The following is a 15,892-nucleotide window of genomic DNA, read 5'->3' on the forward strand; positions in this document are numbered from 1 at the left end:
CTCACACTGCAATTGGTTGGCAGAATCCATGAGAAATTGAAATCCTGCCATGTCCCCCTTTTGCTCTGGGTGTTGCAGGGTATGCTTACACAATATTTATAAGTCACAGAATGAATCCTTTCTTGAACTGTGTTTAGTAGGAATTCTTGGGAAGACCAATAGTGCAGGATGGGATGGGCAGACCCTGCTTCCATCGAGACTAATTGAATACTAACTGAATTTCATATTGAAACAAACGTGAAACAAAAAGTTAACGTGAAAATAAAAATGAGATTATTCTAAAATAATTTTCAAATTATTCTAGTTAATTGGGCATATTCTGAAGGCATTCAAATTTTAAAAAAGGCAAATTACAACACATTCATTTGCAAGGCAGCAGTATCTCCAGAATAATGGAGAAGGTGGGCTTCTGCCTTTGCTGGAAAAGCCAAGTCTGTTTAGCAGCTCAGTTTCCCTTCAACACCTCCATAGTTCACATAGTTTATATGCGGTGGTATTTAAAAGTCTTGTAAACCCTTTTTGGATCATTTTCCTTGTTACACGAATGAATAATGTTGTTTGATGTATTTGTTTCACTGGGTTCTCTTCATCTAGCTGTAGGACTTGAGTGGAAACCATTATGCTTCAGGTCATTTGCAGAAGTATTGAAAATTCAAAAGAGTTCACAAACTTTTAACCACCAATGTAATGCTTTGGGGGCAGGTAGTAAACATAACTAAAAACAGATTATTGAAAAACAAGAGTTTAATTTTAAATCTAGTGTAATTAGAACAGTTGATAAAGACATTCTGTAGTTCATTCAGATCTTCACATTTGATGGATGGATGGTTGGGTTGTACATTATGCAAGTCTCTACAAAAATAAGAAAAAAATCAACATCTAAAGCATAGCTTTTATTTCTACCTTAATTCATTTTGGAGCATGCAAAAATACATAGCATTCAAACAGAGATTGTCCTTGACATGCGAGGGCACAATAAATTTAATAACTTGTTAGCTAATAAAGACACACCAATTTCTTTTAAAGTGGAGTGGGGTGGGTAAGGGAACAAGGGAATATTTTAAATTAACATGCACCTACTTTTGCAATTGGTTCCTGGCCTGATTTTTGCATTATTCCCTGTGGTAGATTAATATTTGATTACAAAGTTGAAGACCTTCAGATGTGATCATCCCTGTTTTGCCAGTAGTTGGGTATCAAAATTACTTTGCTTTAAAATCTGTATAAAATAGATGAAAACAGATGTTGTGTTCCTTGATTAATAATCAGATTTTATTAGATATTTCAAGAGCTATAAAAAAAAGTAAATTACTCCATCCTCCATATTGCTGGAGTAATGACATCATGAATTGAACTGAGAGTGAATGAATCTGGAAAGGTTGCACGAATTTAGAGAATGTAGAAGTCATACATGAACATTCCATTCTTATGTTGTTGGAAATGTTACAATGTAAAAAGAATGCTATTTTAGCCATTTCTGAAAATTTGAATTCTTATTATACATATTCTGTCGATTTTTGTATGTCATATAATCCATGTTCTTGGTGTGCGCCCCAATTAATCATGGAATGCATTCCCAGCCCTCTGGATGCACCAGTATTAAAATGAGCAATAGTAAATCTTCCTCTTGTTGAAGGCACAACAAGTAACTATTCGGTATCAGTACATGGGTCAGCCAGAGAGGGTAAATTATTTCTGAGTCTGACTAAGCCATTCTGTTGATAGGTTGCTTGAAGTTTTGAGCTCTTTGTCATTAATAAAGAGACTGGACATAATAGAGATTGGACATCCACCTGTCTGAGACGATATAGGTTCTTCTGCTCGAGCAGGGGGCTGGACTAGAAGACCTCCAAGGTTCCTTCCAGATTCTATTCTACTCTACTCTACTCTACTTTACTCTACTCTACTCTACTCTACTCTACTCTACTCTACTCTACTCTACTCTACTCTACTCTACTCTATTTAAGTGACAGAAGCACCAGACCATAACATTTCATCTTTTGAATGCCCCCCTCCCTCTGTGTGTGTGTGTGTGTAAAGTTTCAGATGTAATTATTATGAAATATTGAGGGGGGGGGAATACCTTAAGGTTCCTACTTCTCCAGTCTTTGTGGCCTTTAGTGATACAAATTACAGCCATATTCTACAGAAACAAAAATCTTGCAGGAGAAATATGAAGTGCTTCCTCTTTCTTATTCCCATCCTATGGCCAATTTTCTTCCCAGTTGAAATCATTGGTGTAACATTTCATTTCTGTTCTTCTGGCAGGCTTACTCTGCTGTCATTTCATCCTACACTCTGCTTACTTCCATTGGAATAAAAAGAAATTTGGCAATCAGATTGTCTCTAAAGAAATGACCTTTGAAAATCCTTTTAAGTCCCACTACTTGATCAGAAACTCAAGATGCAAGGACTCAATTCGTCTTTTTTTTTTAAGCCAGAGTGCCATTTTCCAGCTTATGGACTGTAGTCCATTCTTTTGATCAGCTATAAAAGCCAGACAGCAATTGAAAACAATTTTTAATACGGCTATTTATTTTAGCTTGCAAATAAACACACAAGGTGTTCATTGAAAATGTCTTGAAGACAATGTCAAGGACTTTGATATGTTTCTGCGATGGTATTTTTTAATAATCCTTATTATATAAAGTATACACAATTATATATACTTGCGTTCTTGTTTAATAAACAGAACTGTCACAATGGTTCTACATTCCTTAAATGACATAATAAGATTTCCAAATGTGGAATAATTATATTTCGGCCAAGCAGTGTCGGCTGGCGACCCCCAGGGGGAGGGCCTTCTCTGTGGGTGCCCCCACCCTCTGGAACGAACTACCCCCCGAGATCCGGACGATTCCGGATCTCCTATCTTTTCGCCGCGCCCTCAAGACATGGCTTAAAGTCGTTCGCCCAGACCGGATCCCTCTTAAAATTTATCCCTGTTAAAATTAATCTTTTTTAATGGTAACACAGCGATAAATATTTGTTTTTAATTGGTTTTTATTGGGGATAGTGTTTGTATCGTTTTAATATGCTGTAAGCCGCCCTGAGTCCTGTTGGGAGAAGGGCGGCATATAAGTTTAATAAAATAAATAAAATAAATAAATAAATAAATAAAAAACCCTTTCTTAAATCAGATAAAATATGATGAAAGCTGTTATTATTTAGTATTAATCATGGTGAAAATTTGTCAATAACAGTTGGTAGTAATGTATTTTTATAGTACATTTAATACACTTATATGTACATATGTGTGTATTTATCAGAAATTCTAATCCATTGAATAAATCTCTAATGTAAACTAATGGTGGATCAGTGGGTGGGAACATCAACTGAGAGAAATTGGGGAGCTAATGCAATCTATTTTATTATTTTATTGTATTTTATTCAACCAGGACACTGCCAAACTCTGGGTGGCTCGTAGCATAAAGACAAATATACAAGAGTGTTTGCAATAGTGGCAAATATCTGTAGCTGGGTGTAGGATGAGGGTGAAAGTTCATCCTCCGAGCTTGTGGGTTGGTTTCAACTCCGCTGAAGATATTACCTAGCCTGGTAACGAGACGTTCAGAAACCAACCCACAAGCTCGGAGAACAAACCTTCACCCTGATACAAAAATATATTGATATAACCAATATGGACAGCAAAACAAATGTGTCATACACCTACAAGAGGCTCCAAACACCATAGCCCAGGGGTAGGCAACCTTGGCTCTTTTATGACTCGTGGACTTCAACTCCCTGAGCATAGCTGACTCAGGAATTCTGGGAGTTGAAGTCCACGAGTCATAAAAGAGCCAAGGTTGCCTATCCATGCCATAGACCAATACTTGTCCTTCAATGCCATGTCTGCCATATGTCTTTTCCAATAGATTAATGGTTTGACATAGTTTATTTCACCAAATACATTTTATCTTCTTAAAAAAACCTAAATCATTAATCTGAAGATCACGGCTAATTTGTGTGCCTTTTTCTCTTATTTTTTAAAAAAGTCTTCATTATTTTTTAAGGAGAAATATAAGCCATCTCCTCAATATATTTTCAGTGAAAATATGCAACTCTTTGATCTGAGTTGCTGAACTAATGAAAACATGGGGGCACATATACACTGATATACACAGAGTTAATGAAAATTATACCTTTCTGGAAATTGGTATTTGATTTAGGAAATAGCAATATTATTAGCATTATTTAATAATAGCATTGTACATACTATTTATATGTAACTTGAAATCTGATGCTCAAGACTTCGCTTGCAACATTTCTGATATACTATATTCCCCGGATAGGCTGAGGGCACTCTTATTCTTTACAATCTTCCAATACAATAAGCCAGATCAAAGGTAAATTATTTGGGGGCTAGATCTCCAATTTCTCTGCTGTATTTGCAAAACACTTTTTAAAAAGCTTCCATATTAGTAGATAAAAGAGCAGGAATTATAGTTTGGAATTTGAATGGCATACAGAACAAATACTTTGGAGAAGAAACAATCTTTTCACTAAATATATATGTACGTGCATAGGCTTGTGTTGGAGTCAGGTACTATCATATACTTGTCAGTCAAGAGTGCTTTTTCCTCCTCTGATTTTATTCTTCAGCAATGAAAGTTCTTGCTTAATAGTGCTTCAAATCTGCCACATTCAGAACATTGTTACAATCTTTTTATACGATGTTAAAAAAAATATGAAAATAAATTTTGAACGTTGCAAGGTAAAAAGTATTATCATGCTCATTGACCACAGATTATTCCAGTTAAGGTGATAAAATTAACAAGAATACCATGGCGGTATTATTCTTGTGAAATTGATCAGGAAACGTGTGATTAATAAGTACCCCCAACCCCTGCTGTTAATCCTCTTAACAGGGCAACAACATCACCTGTATCAACAGCTGATGAAATTATTCATTCAGGACTTGAGATGTTGGCAAAATTTACTGAGCTCAGACTTGGAAATCAGCTTGAAAGCCTAAATCAGGGGTCTTCAAACTTGGCCCTTTTATGACTTGTGGACTTCAACTCCCAGAATTCCTCAGCCAGGCACGCTGGCTGAGGAATTCTGGGAGTTGAAGTCCACAAGTCATAAAAGGGCCAAGTTTGAAGACCCCTGGCCTAAATCATATTTGCCTTAGTATTACAGATATCTCAGTTTCTTCTGAACTAGAAATGGAAATCTGAGTAAGATTTCCTCCTGATAGTGCTACAAAAGCATATTATGTTCAAGTAGAGAGATTTCTTCAATAAGCTTACATAGGCCTAGAGCAGGGATAGGCAACCTTGGCTCTTTTATGATTCGTGGACTTCAACTCCCAGAATTCCTGAGCCAGCCATGCTGAGGGGAAAGGGAGAGTTTCCAAGCTGAGCCATGCTGGCTCAGGAATTCTGGGAGTTGAAGTCCACGAGTCATAAAAGAGCTAAGGTTGCCTACCCCTGGCCTATAGACTACCCCTTGAACTGTCTGTTACAGCATGTTTCTTGTGCTTTTGAACACACTCCCAGAACTCAGCCACATTTATATGACCTTTTCTTACAAAAAAAAAAAACAACAGAAATATAGCTCTACATATAATTTTAGCGGTAATATTTTTCAACAGAGAAATTTCTATTATGGCAACTTTTGTTGAAAAGCAAAATACATTTTAAAAAAAAAGTGCACGTCAATTTCTCTTCAAGATCATTAAGTAACAAATCATGTCTTTTCAGAACCAAACATCTCTTTGACTTTAGGTCCATGATTTTAATGAGGCTCTGATTTGGGCAAAGTAGAAGCTGATGATTGAAGCCAATGAATTAACCATTTTGTATCCTGCATGCAAAAACCATAGAGAGAATGTACTAGCCTTAGTTTTGTTTTGTTTTTAGCAAACAACGTACCCCAAGTTGTCTATTTTTAATGTATATATTATTGTTCTGTTCCGTTGAGGCAGATTTGGAAATCAAACTAGAAACTTCAGACTCTACTATGATGGAAAACACTTCGTTGGAGAGAAACGTTTTGAGTCTATCCACGACTTGGTGACAGATGGATTGATCACCCTTTATATTGAAACCAAGGCAGCAGAATACATTGCCAAGATGACCATAAATCCAATTTATGAACACATAGGATATACAACTTTAAACAGAGAGCCAGCAAACAAGAAGCATCCTGTGGCTATGAGAGATATGGTTGATGGCAAAGATTCTGCAGGGGACAATGACATAGTAGAAAAAAGAGTAAGTAATTCATTTAAAGTTATACTTTTCCAAGTCTTAAAAATATTTCATCATTTAATTCATCTGCCTTGGAAGACAGTAAATTCTCCTGCAGGTTACTGAGGATGAAAGATATACATATGTAATCAGATGATAAACAGAATGAAAAAAAAATCGTTCATTCTGACTGCTGCTTTTTTTTAATCACAAAAGCTACATTTTCCTTATTCTTTTTTTCCCCCTTGCTTTTACTGTTTTATTAAAAGCATAAGATATTGATGGAAACTGACTTTAATAACACTATTTATTAAACGTAGTAGAGGTAAAGGAGTCCATATCATGAAGTAAAACTAATACTACTATTAGTTTGCTATCCAAGAACAGTGGATCCAATAGGAGGGTGTTAGAAAATAATTTTTAGAAGCAAAACACAAGTACAGGTAGGTTTTGACTTATAACCATAATGGAGCTTGCTCATTACAGTAGTGAGTTGCGATGGTCATAAAGCACGTCATCACATGACTGACCCAGTTTGATGACTTTTTTTGCAGCAGTCATTAAACAAATCCCCATTGTTATTAAATGAATTTGCAGTTGTTAAGCAAACCCATTGTCTGCAATGTGGCATTTTTGGCAAAACCAACATAAATTGTGTAAATACAGGCTGGTTGCTGAGCACCTGAAATGCAGTTACTTATAAAATAATAAAGGTAGGATAAAAATCTAATAAATAAATAAATTCAGCAACCTGGTAGACAAGTAGAGACCACTCTCCAGGCCAGACAAAAGATTAAATTAAATGCCAGTTTGGAGTTCAGCACTTCTTTCTTTTCATTCTGCTTCCAATTCAGTTAAATATTGTGCTGCCCCGGTCTCCACACATGCACACCGCAGTGAGTCAAAGATTTTTATTCAAAGGTACTTCACATAACAAGCAGATCCGGTTGCCCTGCTCAGCAAGACTGGTGTGAAACAGGAGTTCTTGACGAGGTTCAGTCCACAAAACGCAATGTGCAAATCCCAAGTCAGTCCAAAGTCCAAATACGAGTTCAAAAGCAAGACGCACGAAACATGAACATGGATCAAGGAACTAGATACTTTGTTCCAGCAACACCCATTACTTTGGGCGGGATTAAATAGGCAATAACAGTGTGGACCCTCACCATGGGCAAGACCGCCTCCTCGTCTGGCCAACTGGCATCGTACCATTGTCTCCTCTCTGCCCTGCACCTCCTTGGATGGGGAGGAGGTGTGGACTCCACCTCCTCATCCTCACTGACTGCTGGCAGCTGCTCCCATTCCCCGCCTGGATTCTCTGCCTGTCTGATCATCCCAGCTGAGGCTGCTCGGTTGGGCTGGGGCAGTGATGGCGAACCTTTTAGAGACTGAGTGCCCAAAACCCGCCCCCAGGCCGCCCGCTCCACCCCTGCTCCAGCCTGCCCCCGCTCTGCCCCCTGCCCCACCCGCAGAGTCACCCATTGCCTCCACGGGCCGCCGCAGATCACCCAGGTGACCTAGCAGTGCCATGGTGGCCACGCCCTGCGTCCCACAGCATCATCTGCGTGCGATGGGTGCGAGGGCAGAGTCTTGTTCCCGCTGCCTGGCTGCCATGTCCTTGGCTGCACTGCTCTATGCGGGCTGTGCCCAGGGGCGACTCTCCTCTGGGGGGGCTGCTGGTGAGGAGGGGTCTGCGGGGGAGACGGGGCTGAGGTGATGGCACGTGTGCCACAGAGAGGGCTCTGAGTGCCGCCTCTGGCACACGTGCCATAGGTTCGCCACCACTGGGCTGGGGCCTTCCGCTCCCCAATCCATGTCTCTCTCTGCGCCACTGTACACTCTTCCCCCAAGATGCTAGGATCCCGCTCATCCTCCTCCTACGAACTTGCATCCGGAGAGGGGTCTGGAGGTGTGTGCATGACAAATACCCAGAGGTTGCCTACTGTATTTAAACTACAACATACAGAATAAAAAATGTTAACCAGATATTAGAACTAAGATTAAGCAAATAAAAGTCAAGTGAAAGGGAAGCATTTTGGCTACTCTACTAGAAGGGAAGGGGACAAGAGCAGCTCCCAAAATGAATGGCCTACATCGTGGACCAGGAAAAAGCTCTTGTGTGTTGGATGTCTAGATACCTTCATAATTGGAAAGGTGCTCCTTTAGGATCAGGCAGATATAATTAGCTATTTTTAACATAAAAGGAAATAGGCTTAGCTAGCAGATCTTTGGGTGGGGTGGCCAACATTTGTTTTCATAAGGAATTTTGCGCTGCAGATGTGCTGACACATTTTGCATCACTGAGATGATGTGAGAGAGAGAGAGAGAGAGTTAATTCTTTGGTATTTCCAGGAACAAAGCAAATGCTTTGGAGACATTGGAGCAGACTGTTTGTGGGAAACTTTTGCAGGTCCTCCTTGTTGTAGAGATCTTTTTCTTTATTTTTCTTTTGTTCTACTGCCACTATATCTCTTTGATGGTTTAGAACACGGATAGTTGGTTAGCATATTGACTTTTTAACCATTTTTCTTTTATTAAATAACTTTTAAAAATGTGTTTTAAAGCAGGTTTGCTTATTTTTTTTGCAAATTATCTATATTCTCTCAACCCGTGTCCATTTTGGCCCTAAAATCATTGCTCCTTGACAACGGGGCATAACTTGGGAGGGGATGCCCAGTGCTGCCTCCTTTTGACTAGCAGTTCCAGCGTCCAAATATCACAAAAACAAAGCAATGTAATATCTTTCCTTCAGTCTTTAGAAGCAGAAAGCATGTTGCTTTCCAAGCTGCTTCAAAGGGATGTCTCAGTCAAAGCTTTGCTGAAGTGAAGACTCAGTCAAAGCTTTGCCCAGTCCTGTTAGCTAATTACGAGGCACCCTTATCTTTGAAGCTACTTACATTTGAGCTCTGCAGCATCCTGCAGTCTAATCAGCCATGTACTGTTTGTCAGCTGCTTCAAGAGAAAATCTGTTTCATCAAACAGGGGGCTTTGGTGTGTGTGTGGCGGGGGGATGAAGCTGATGATCTGATCAGGTGTTTCCTACAGTCCCTGTTTAGCATAGTGCTGAGTCCTAGGAAAAGTCAGCCTCAGATCTGAACTCATGTAGAGTTTAATCTAGCTTATTCTTATTCAGAGAAATGGGGACAAAAGGGATGCTGCTATTTAAGAAGGAAAAATATTGAGCTGCCAATATCTTTCTGATATCACTTGTTTTCCAGGACTAAAGCCGGAACAGAGTGGGATGCGGTGAGAAGCAGTTGTCCAAATATGATTTGTTACAACAGTATAGACCAGTGGTGGCGAACCTATGGCATGGGTGCCAGAGGTGGCACTCAGAGCCCTCTCTGTGGGCACATGCACCGTCGCCCTAGGCCTTCAGCTGGGTTTTATAAAATCTTTTGCACTTTAGGCTTCTGCCGGCGTGTACAAAAAAAAAAAAGTTTCAATCAATCAGTCAATTTCAACTTCTCGCGGGGAAAAAAAGATCTTGCAAAGTTGGAATTGATTGATTGAACTTTTTAGTCCCACCCAGTCTGCTGTTACCACCGCAGCCACGCCAACACAATGGGCCACACCCACCCAATGGGCCACACCCACCTGGCACCCGACAATGCATAAGTGGGTTTTGGGTTGCAGTTTGGGCACTCTGTCTCTAAAAGGTTCGCCATCACTGGTATAGACCTTTCAAATAGAGCCAGAGTGCTGAAATAGGAAAGGCCAAATTCTTGTTCATGCTCCTTTCTTTTAAAAGCAGCGCCCTACTTGCATGGCCCTTCAACATGATACCTTCTGCATGTACAGAGTTTTCCAATATAATTTCAAACTCTTTGGGACCGAAGTATTTGATCCATCAGTTACCTATCAGATATTTGTAAGAGCTGAATGTTTTAACTTCCCCATTAAGTAAGGATATTTAAGAGCCTTTGACATGTTACACAGGCTCTCATCTGGTTCCCCAGAAATTCTAGCATAGAGATAATTATTAGAGAGACTGAAGTGGCCATTTCATGTTGATATTCCAGTAGGGATATGTTCCAATATCTCAGGGGTTGCCACAAAGAAGAGGGAGTCAAGCTACTCTCCAAAGCACCTGAAGGCAGGACAAGAAGCAACGGATGGAAACTAACCAAGGAGAGAAGCAACCTAGAACTAAGGAGAAATTTCCTGACAGTTAGAACAATTAACCAGTGGAACAACCTGCCTCCAGAAGTTGTGAATGCTCCAACCCTGGAAGTTTTTAAGAAGAGACTGGACAGCCATTTGTCTGAAATGCTATAGGGTTTCCTTCCTGAGCAGGGGATTGGACTAGAGGACCTCAGAGGTCCTTTCCAACATTATTGTTGTTGTCGTTGTTGCTGTTGTTGTTGATCATCGCACAGTCAGCCAGATGTTCAGACTGGATTTGGCATTTTTGTCTACCTATTGAGTCCTTACCAAGGACCTGTTGTACTACTACTACTACTACTACTACTACTACTACTACTACTACTACTACTACTACTATTATTATTATTATTATCCTGGTGGTTTGTGCAGTTGCTTCTTGCACCATGTAATAATGTATCTAGGGAGCATATTATTGACATGAATTGCATCAGTTTCCCATATTTCAGGAAGGATTCTTTTGAGCACATATGCCTTTCTACATTCCCATTAGGCCAGTGATGGCGAACCTTTTAGAGACTGAGTGCACAAAAACCGCCCTTGCCTCTCCGCCTGCCCTGCTCCATGCCCCACCCGCTTCGCCTCCGCTCCCTTGCAAGGGCACCCACCGCCTCCACGGCCCACAGCAGTAGATTGCCCAAGCAGCCCAGCAGCGCCGTGGCAGCCACCCCCTCTGCCCGTGCCCCGTAGCATCTGCGCGCGACGGGACATGAGGGCGGAGTCTTGTCCCCACTGTCCGGCTGCCATGTCCTTGGCTGAGCTGCTCCATGTGGACCGTGCTCAGGGGCGACTCTCCTCCAGCGGGGCTGCTGGTTGGAAGGGGGCTGCGGGGGGAGGCAGGGCTGGGGCGACAGTGCGCATGCCCACAGAGAGGGCTCTGAGTGCCGTCTCTGGCACGCATGCCATAGCTTCGCCACCACTGCACTAGGCAATGTAATCTGTCTATGGAAGGCAATCATTGACTTGCTGTTTGTAAAAATTAATAGGATATAATCCTACATCATGTTGGTTGATGACAACTTAAGGTATCATTTAAAAGAATAGCTGTTGGCAAAACTAGGTCATTTCATTGCAGAATGAAGATAACAGTGTAGTGACAATTTAATATAATATAGAATGGATAAATTTATGCACTTATTTGGGGAAAACCAGCCTTTTTCTAGCAAATGATAAATTGACTAGATATAAATATTTAAGAACAAAACATAATTTTACCTAAACAATTTTAATTACAATACAAATATATTATTCTAGTTTTAGGTTTATGTCTATATATAATAGCAAAATGCATTAAATATTTTGACGGTTAAGTCAAGTAGATTAATTAATTTTCATATCTATGCGAATCTAGTTAAAGGCCATTTATATGCTTTTGAAAAGCACTACAAAAATTTGATATGGGTGAAGCATCTTCATAGGAAAGGATGATGTTAGATCTGTTAAATTGCATGGCTAAAAAATTAAGGTTTAGGGTACAAATGTAAACATAGTCAAGTGTAAACCACTTGTAATGACGCCGAAAGAACTAAAGACTTATCAGTACTACTAGTATAATTTTAACGGTATAATATATCCTCATTATTCCTTGTAAAAGTTAAACTTACTTTATAATTAAAAAGTCTTAACGTGACTCAGATCTAACTTAATGACTTCAGAAGCTGTTCACTTTTATTGCTTCAAACTAATATGTATATTCTCTCTATATCTCTTGCATGTACGCATCCATCCTCCCAGAATTTTCGTATAACCTTCTTTCTTGCTTATGGCTTTTTGCTATAAAGTCAAATTATTTCTGAATTATTTCCAAGCCTTGTTCCCACCTTGTGGTTTACCCTTAGATATCTTGTGTAATCTCATTTCTTTTGAAGTAGATTTCAAGGGAGTTTATAAATAGAGATGATCATCTTGGGAGAACCTAATATTGCCTCAAGGGCAAATAGTTTGAAAAATGGAGCAGGAAAAGAAAAGTATATCCATGAAGCAGTCCCAGACATTTTAAAATTTGGGTCTGCATTTACAACTGTTTATAGCAGAATCACATGACTCTGATTCGGGCCTTTTTTTTTTTTTTTTGCTGGAAGCTGGCATTTAATTCCAATTTCTGGCAAAAAAAACCACAACCCACTGGGGAAAATGGGCTTGCTTAATGACCGCAGAGTTTGCTTAACAAACGCCATAAAAAAGGTCATCAAATCAAGCATGGTCACTGGTGACAGCTTAATGACCGCCACAACTTATAACTATAATTCCGGACTTAATTATGATCATAAGTCAAAGACTACCTGTATTATCCATTTTTTAAATTGGTTTGTTGCTATACTTTACATCAGGGGTACCCAACCCCCAGTCCGTGGACTGGCACCGGGCAGTGGCATGCCAGAAACCGGTCCACACAGATAAGCAAAGCCCCACCCACCGGATGCAGGCAGTACATGAAACCACGCCCCCTCCGGTCTGCGGAAAAACCTCTCTCTCCAGTCCCTGGTGCTCAAAAGGTTGGGGACCTCTGCTTTACATACCATACCACATTAGTTGAAAATGGTCCAGGAATGCCTATCAGTATTTTCTTGGAAATATGTGTAGAACTAATGAATGATAAAGCCTTAGACTTCCACTTACAACTATTCTTGGGGACAAGGAATAATTTAGAGATAGGTATGCCATTTAAATGGGATCTAGATTGTGTGCGTTTCGTGTTTACACGTGTGCACGAGTACAGAGATTTGGTGTTGTCTTGTTTTTTGCTTTGTAGTCTTGGAGTGGCGTCTTACAATGAGATGAAAGTATCATCTGACAAAAGCAGACTAACTCTGCACGACCACAATCAGCTTCTGCACCCCAGAATCCTATTGGCAAGACAAAGCTCTGAAAAGCACAAGGGGACCTTTTTCATTTAGTGACCACATTGTAATAAAAAGAAGAACTCATTTCTATGTGCCCAGTTGATCTTTTGGATCTCTGTGCAGTGCAGCTTCTATAAAATCTAACACTTTCTTTACGAATATATTGTTATCCCATTTATAGGCTATTTTAATTTCTTTTGCTTGCTTGCAAAAATGAAGTATCACACTGCCCTTTCTTCTTCAGCTTGTTGAAAATGTATATAGCATTCCCTTTGAGCACCTGGGAACCTATTGGCAAGTCCGGGGGATTTCAATCAAGAGTCGTTTTTATATATTTAGGTTGGCTAAATATATAGCAAGTAATGTCAGATTCCTTCTTTCCCATTCTTTTGAATGCATTAAGAATCATTATATCGTGGCTAGGAAAACCATGGTGAAGCACTTTTTATAACAAAAGGACTAAATGAAGTGCAAGAAAGGGCTGTGAATATCACAGAAGCGGTATACTGTAAACAAAGCAGGACAGATGACTTCATGTTTGAAGCTATGAATAAGCTATTAATAGTTCTATTAAATTTCATTTAAAGCATCCATACCATACGAGGCTTTTCAGTTAGGTCTTTAGTCTTAATGCTTGGGGGGGGGGAAGTGTACTGCAGTCTCCTTAGCCTTTAAATGGCAGAGATGCCATTTTCTAATGATGTGTGACTCATTTATTTCTCATAATCTTCCTGATGATTTTTTTTTTTTGTTCCTTCTCTTTTGAGCGAGCAAGATGTGGGAGGGGGGGGAATGAGAGAGTTGAGTGGCACACTGCTTAAATTCTTCTTCTGCTTTTTCATTGGTTACATATTCTCCTAATCTAACCAATCCTGATACATTGCTGCCAGTTTAAGCCCACCTCCCNATTTTTTAATTCCAAATCCCATGTTTACATTTGTATCAGTTCACATTTGGTGAACATTACTGCGGCTTTCTTGATTTCTGAATAGTCATGATGATCATATTAAAATTGCCATATTATATAGGAGTAATAAGGAACATTTTCAATTTGAATGAAATATTAATTTTTCAGAATTGCACTGAGTCTAGATTGAATTACTGAAGCTGTTCACTTTTATTGCTTCAAACTAATATGTATATTCTCTCTATATCTCTTGCATGTACGCATCCATCCTCCCAGAATTTTCGTATAACCTTCTTTCTTGCTTATGGCTTTTTGCTATAAAGTCAAATTATTTCTGAATTATTTCCAAGCCTTGTTCCCACCTTGTGATTTACCCTTAGATATCTTGTGTAATCTCATTTCTTTTGAAGTAGATTTCAAGGGAGTTTATAAATAGAGATGATCATCTTGGGAGAACCTAATATTGCCTCAAGGGCAAATAGTTTGAAAAATGGAGCAGGAAAAGAAAAGTATATCCATGAAGCAGTCCCAGACATTTTAAAATTTGGGTCTGCATTTACAACTGTTTATAGCAGAATCACATGACTCTGATTCGGGCCTTTTTTTTTTTTTTGCTGGAAGCTGTCATTTAATTCCAATTTCTGGCAAAAAAAAAAAAAAAAAAAAAACACTGGGGAAAATGGGCTTGCTTAATGACCGCAGAGTTTGCTTAACAAACGCCATAAAAAAGGTCATCAAATCAAGCATGGTCACTGGTGACAGCTTAATGACTGCCACAACTTATAATTATAATTCCGGACTTAATTATGATCATAAGTCAAAGACTACCTGTATTATCCATTTTTTAAATTGGTTTGTTGCTATACTTTACATCAGGGGTCCCCAACCCCCAGTCCGTGGACTGACACCGGGCAGTGGCATGCCAGAAACCGGTCCACACAGATAAGCAAAGCCCCACCCACCGGATGCAGGCAGTACATGAAACCACGCCCCCTCCGGTCTGCGGAAAAACCTCTCTCTCCGGTCCCTGGTGCTCAAAAGGTTGGGGACCTCTGCTTTACATACCATACCACATTAGTTGAAAATGGTCCAGGAATGCCTATCAGTATTTTCTTGGAAATATATGTAGAACTAATGAATGATAAAGCCTTAGACTTCCACTTACAACTATTCTTGGGGACAAGGAATAATTTAGAGATAGGTATGCCATTTAAATGGGATCTAGATTGTGTGCGTTTCGTGTTTACACGTGTGCACGAGTACAGAGATTTGGTGTTGTCTTGTTTTCTGCTTTGTAGTCTTGGAGTGGCGTCTTACAGTGAGATGAAAGTATCATCTGACAAAAGCAGACTAACTCTGCACGACCACAATCAGCTTCTGCACCCCGGAATCCTATTGGCAAGACAAAGCTCTGAAAAGCACAAGGGGATCTTTTTCATTTAGTGACCACATTGTAATAAAAGGAAGAACTCATTTCTATGTGCCCAGTTGGTCTTTTGGATCTCTGTGCATTGCAGCTTCTATAAAATCGAACACTTTCTTTACGAATATATTATTATCCCATTTATAGGCTATTTTTATTTCTTTTGTTTGCTTGCAAAAATGAAGTATCACACTGCCCTTTCTTCTTCAGCTTGTTGAAAATGTATATAGCATTCCCTTTGAGCACCTGGGAACCTATTGGCAAGTCCGGGGCATTTCAATCAAGAGTCGTTTTTATATATTTAGGTTGGCTAAATATATAGCAAGTAATGTCAGATTCCTTCTTTCCCATTCTTTTGAAT

The sequence above is a fragment of the Protobothrops mucrosquamatus genome, unplaced genomic scaffold, assembly GCF_001527695.2.
Source record: "Protobothrops mucrosquamatus isolate PMUCROS unplaced genomic scaffold, P.Mucros_1.0 scaffold383, whole genome shotgun sequence".
NCBI classification, from domain to species: Eukaryota; Metazoa; Chordata; class Lepidosauria; order Squamata; family Viperidae; genus Protobothrops; species Protobothrops mucrosquamatus.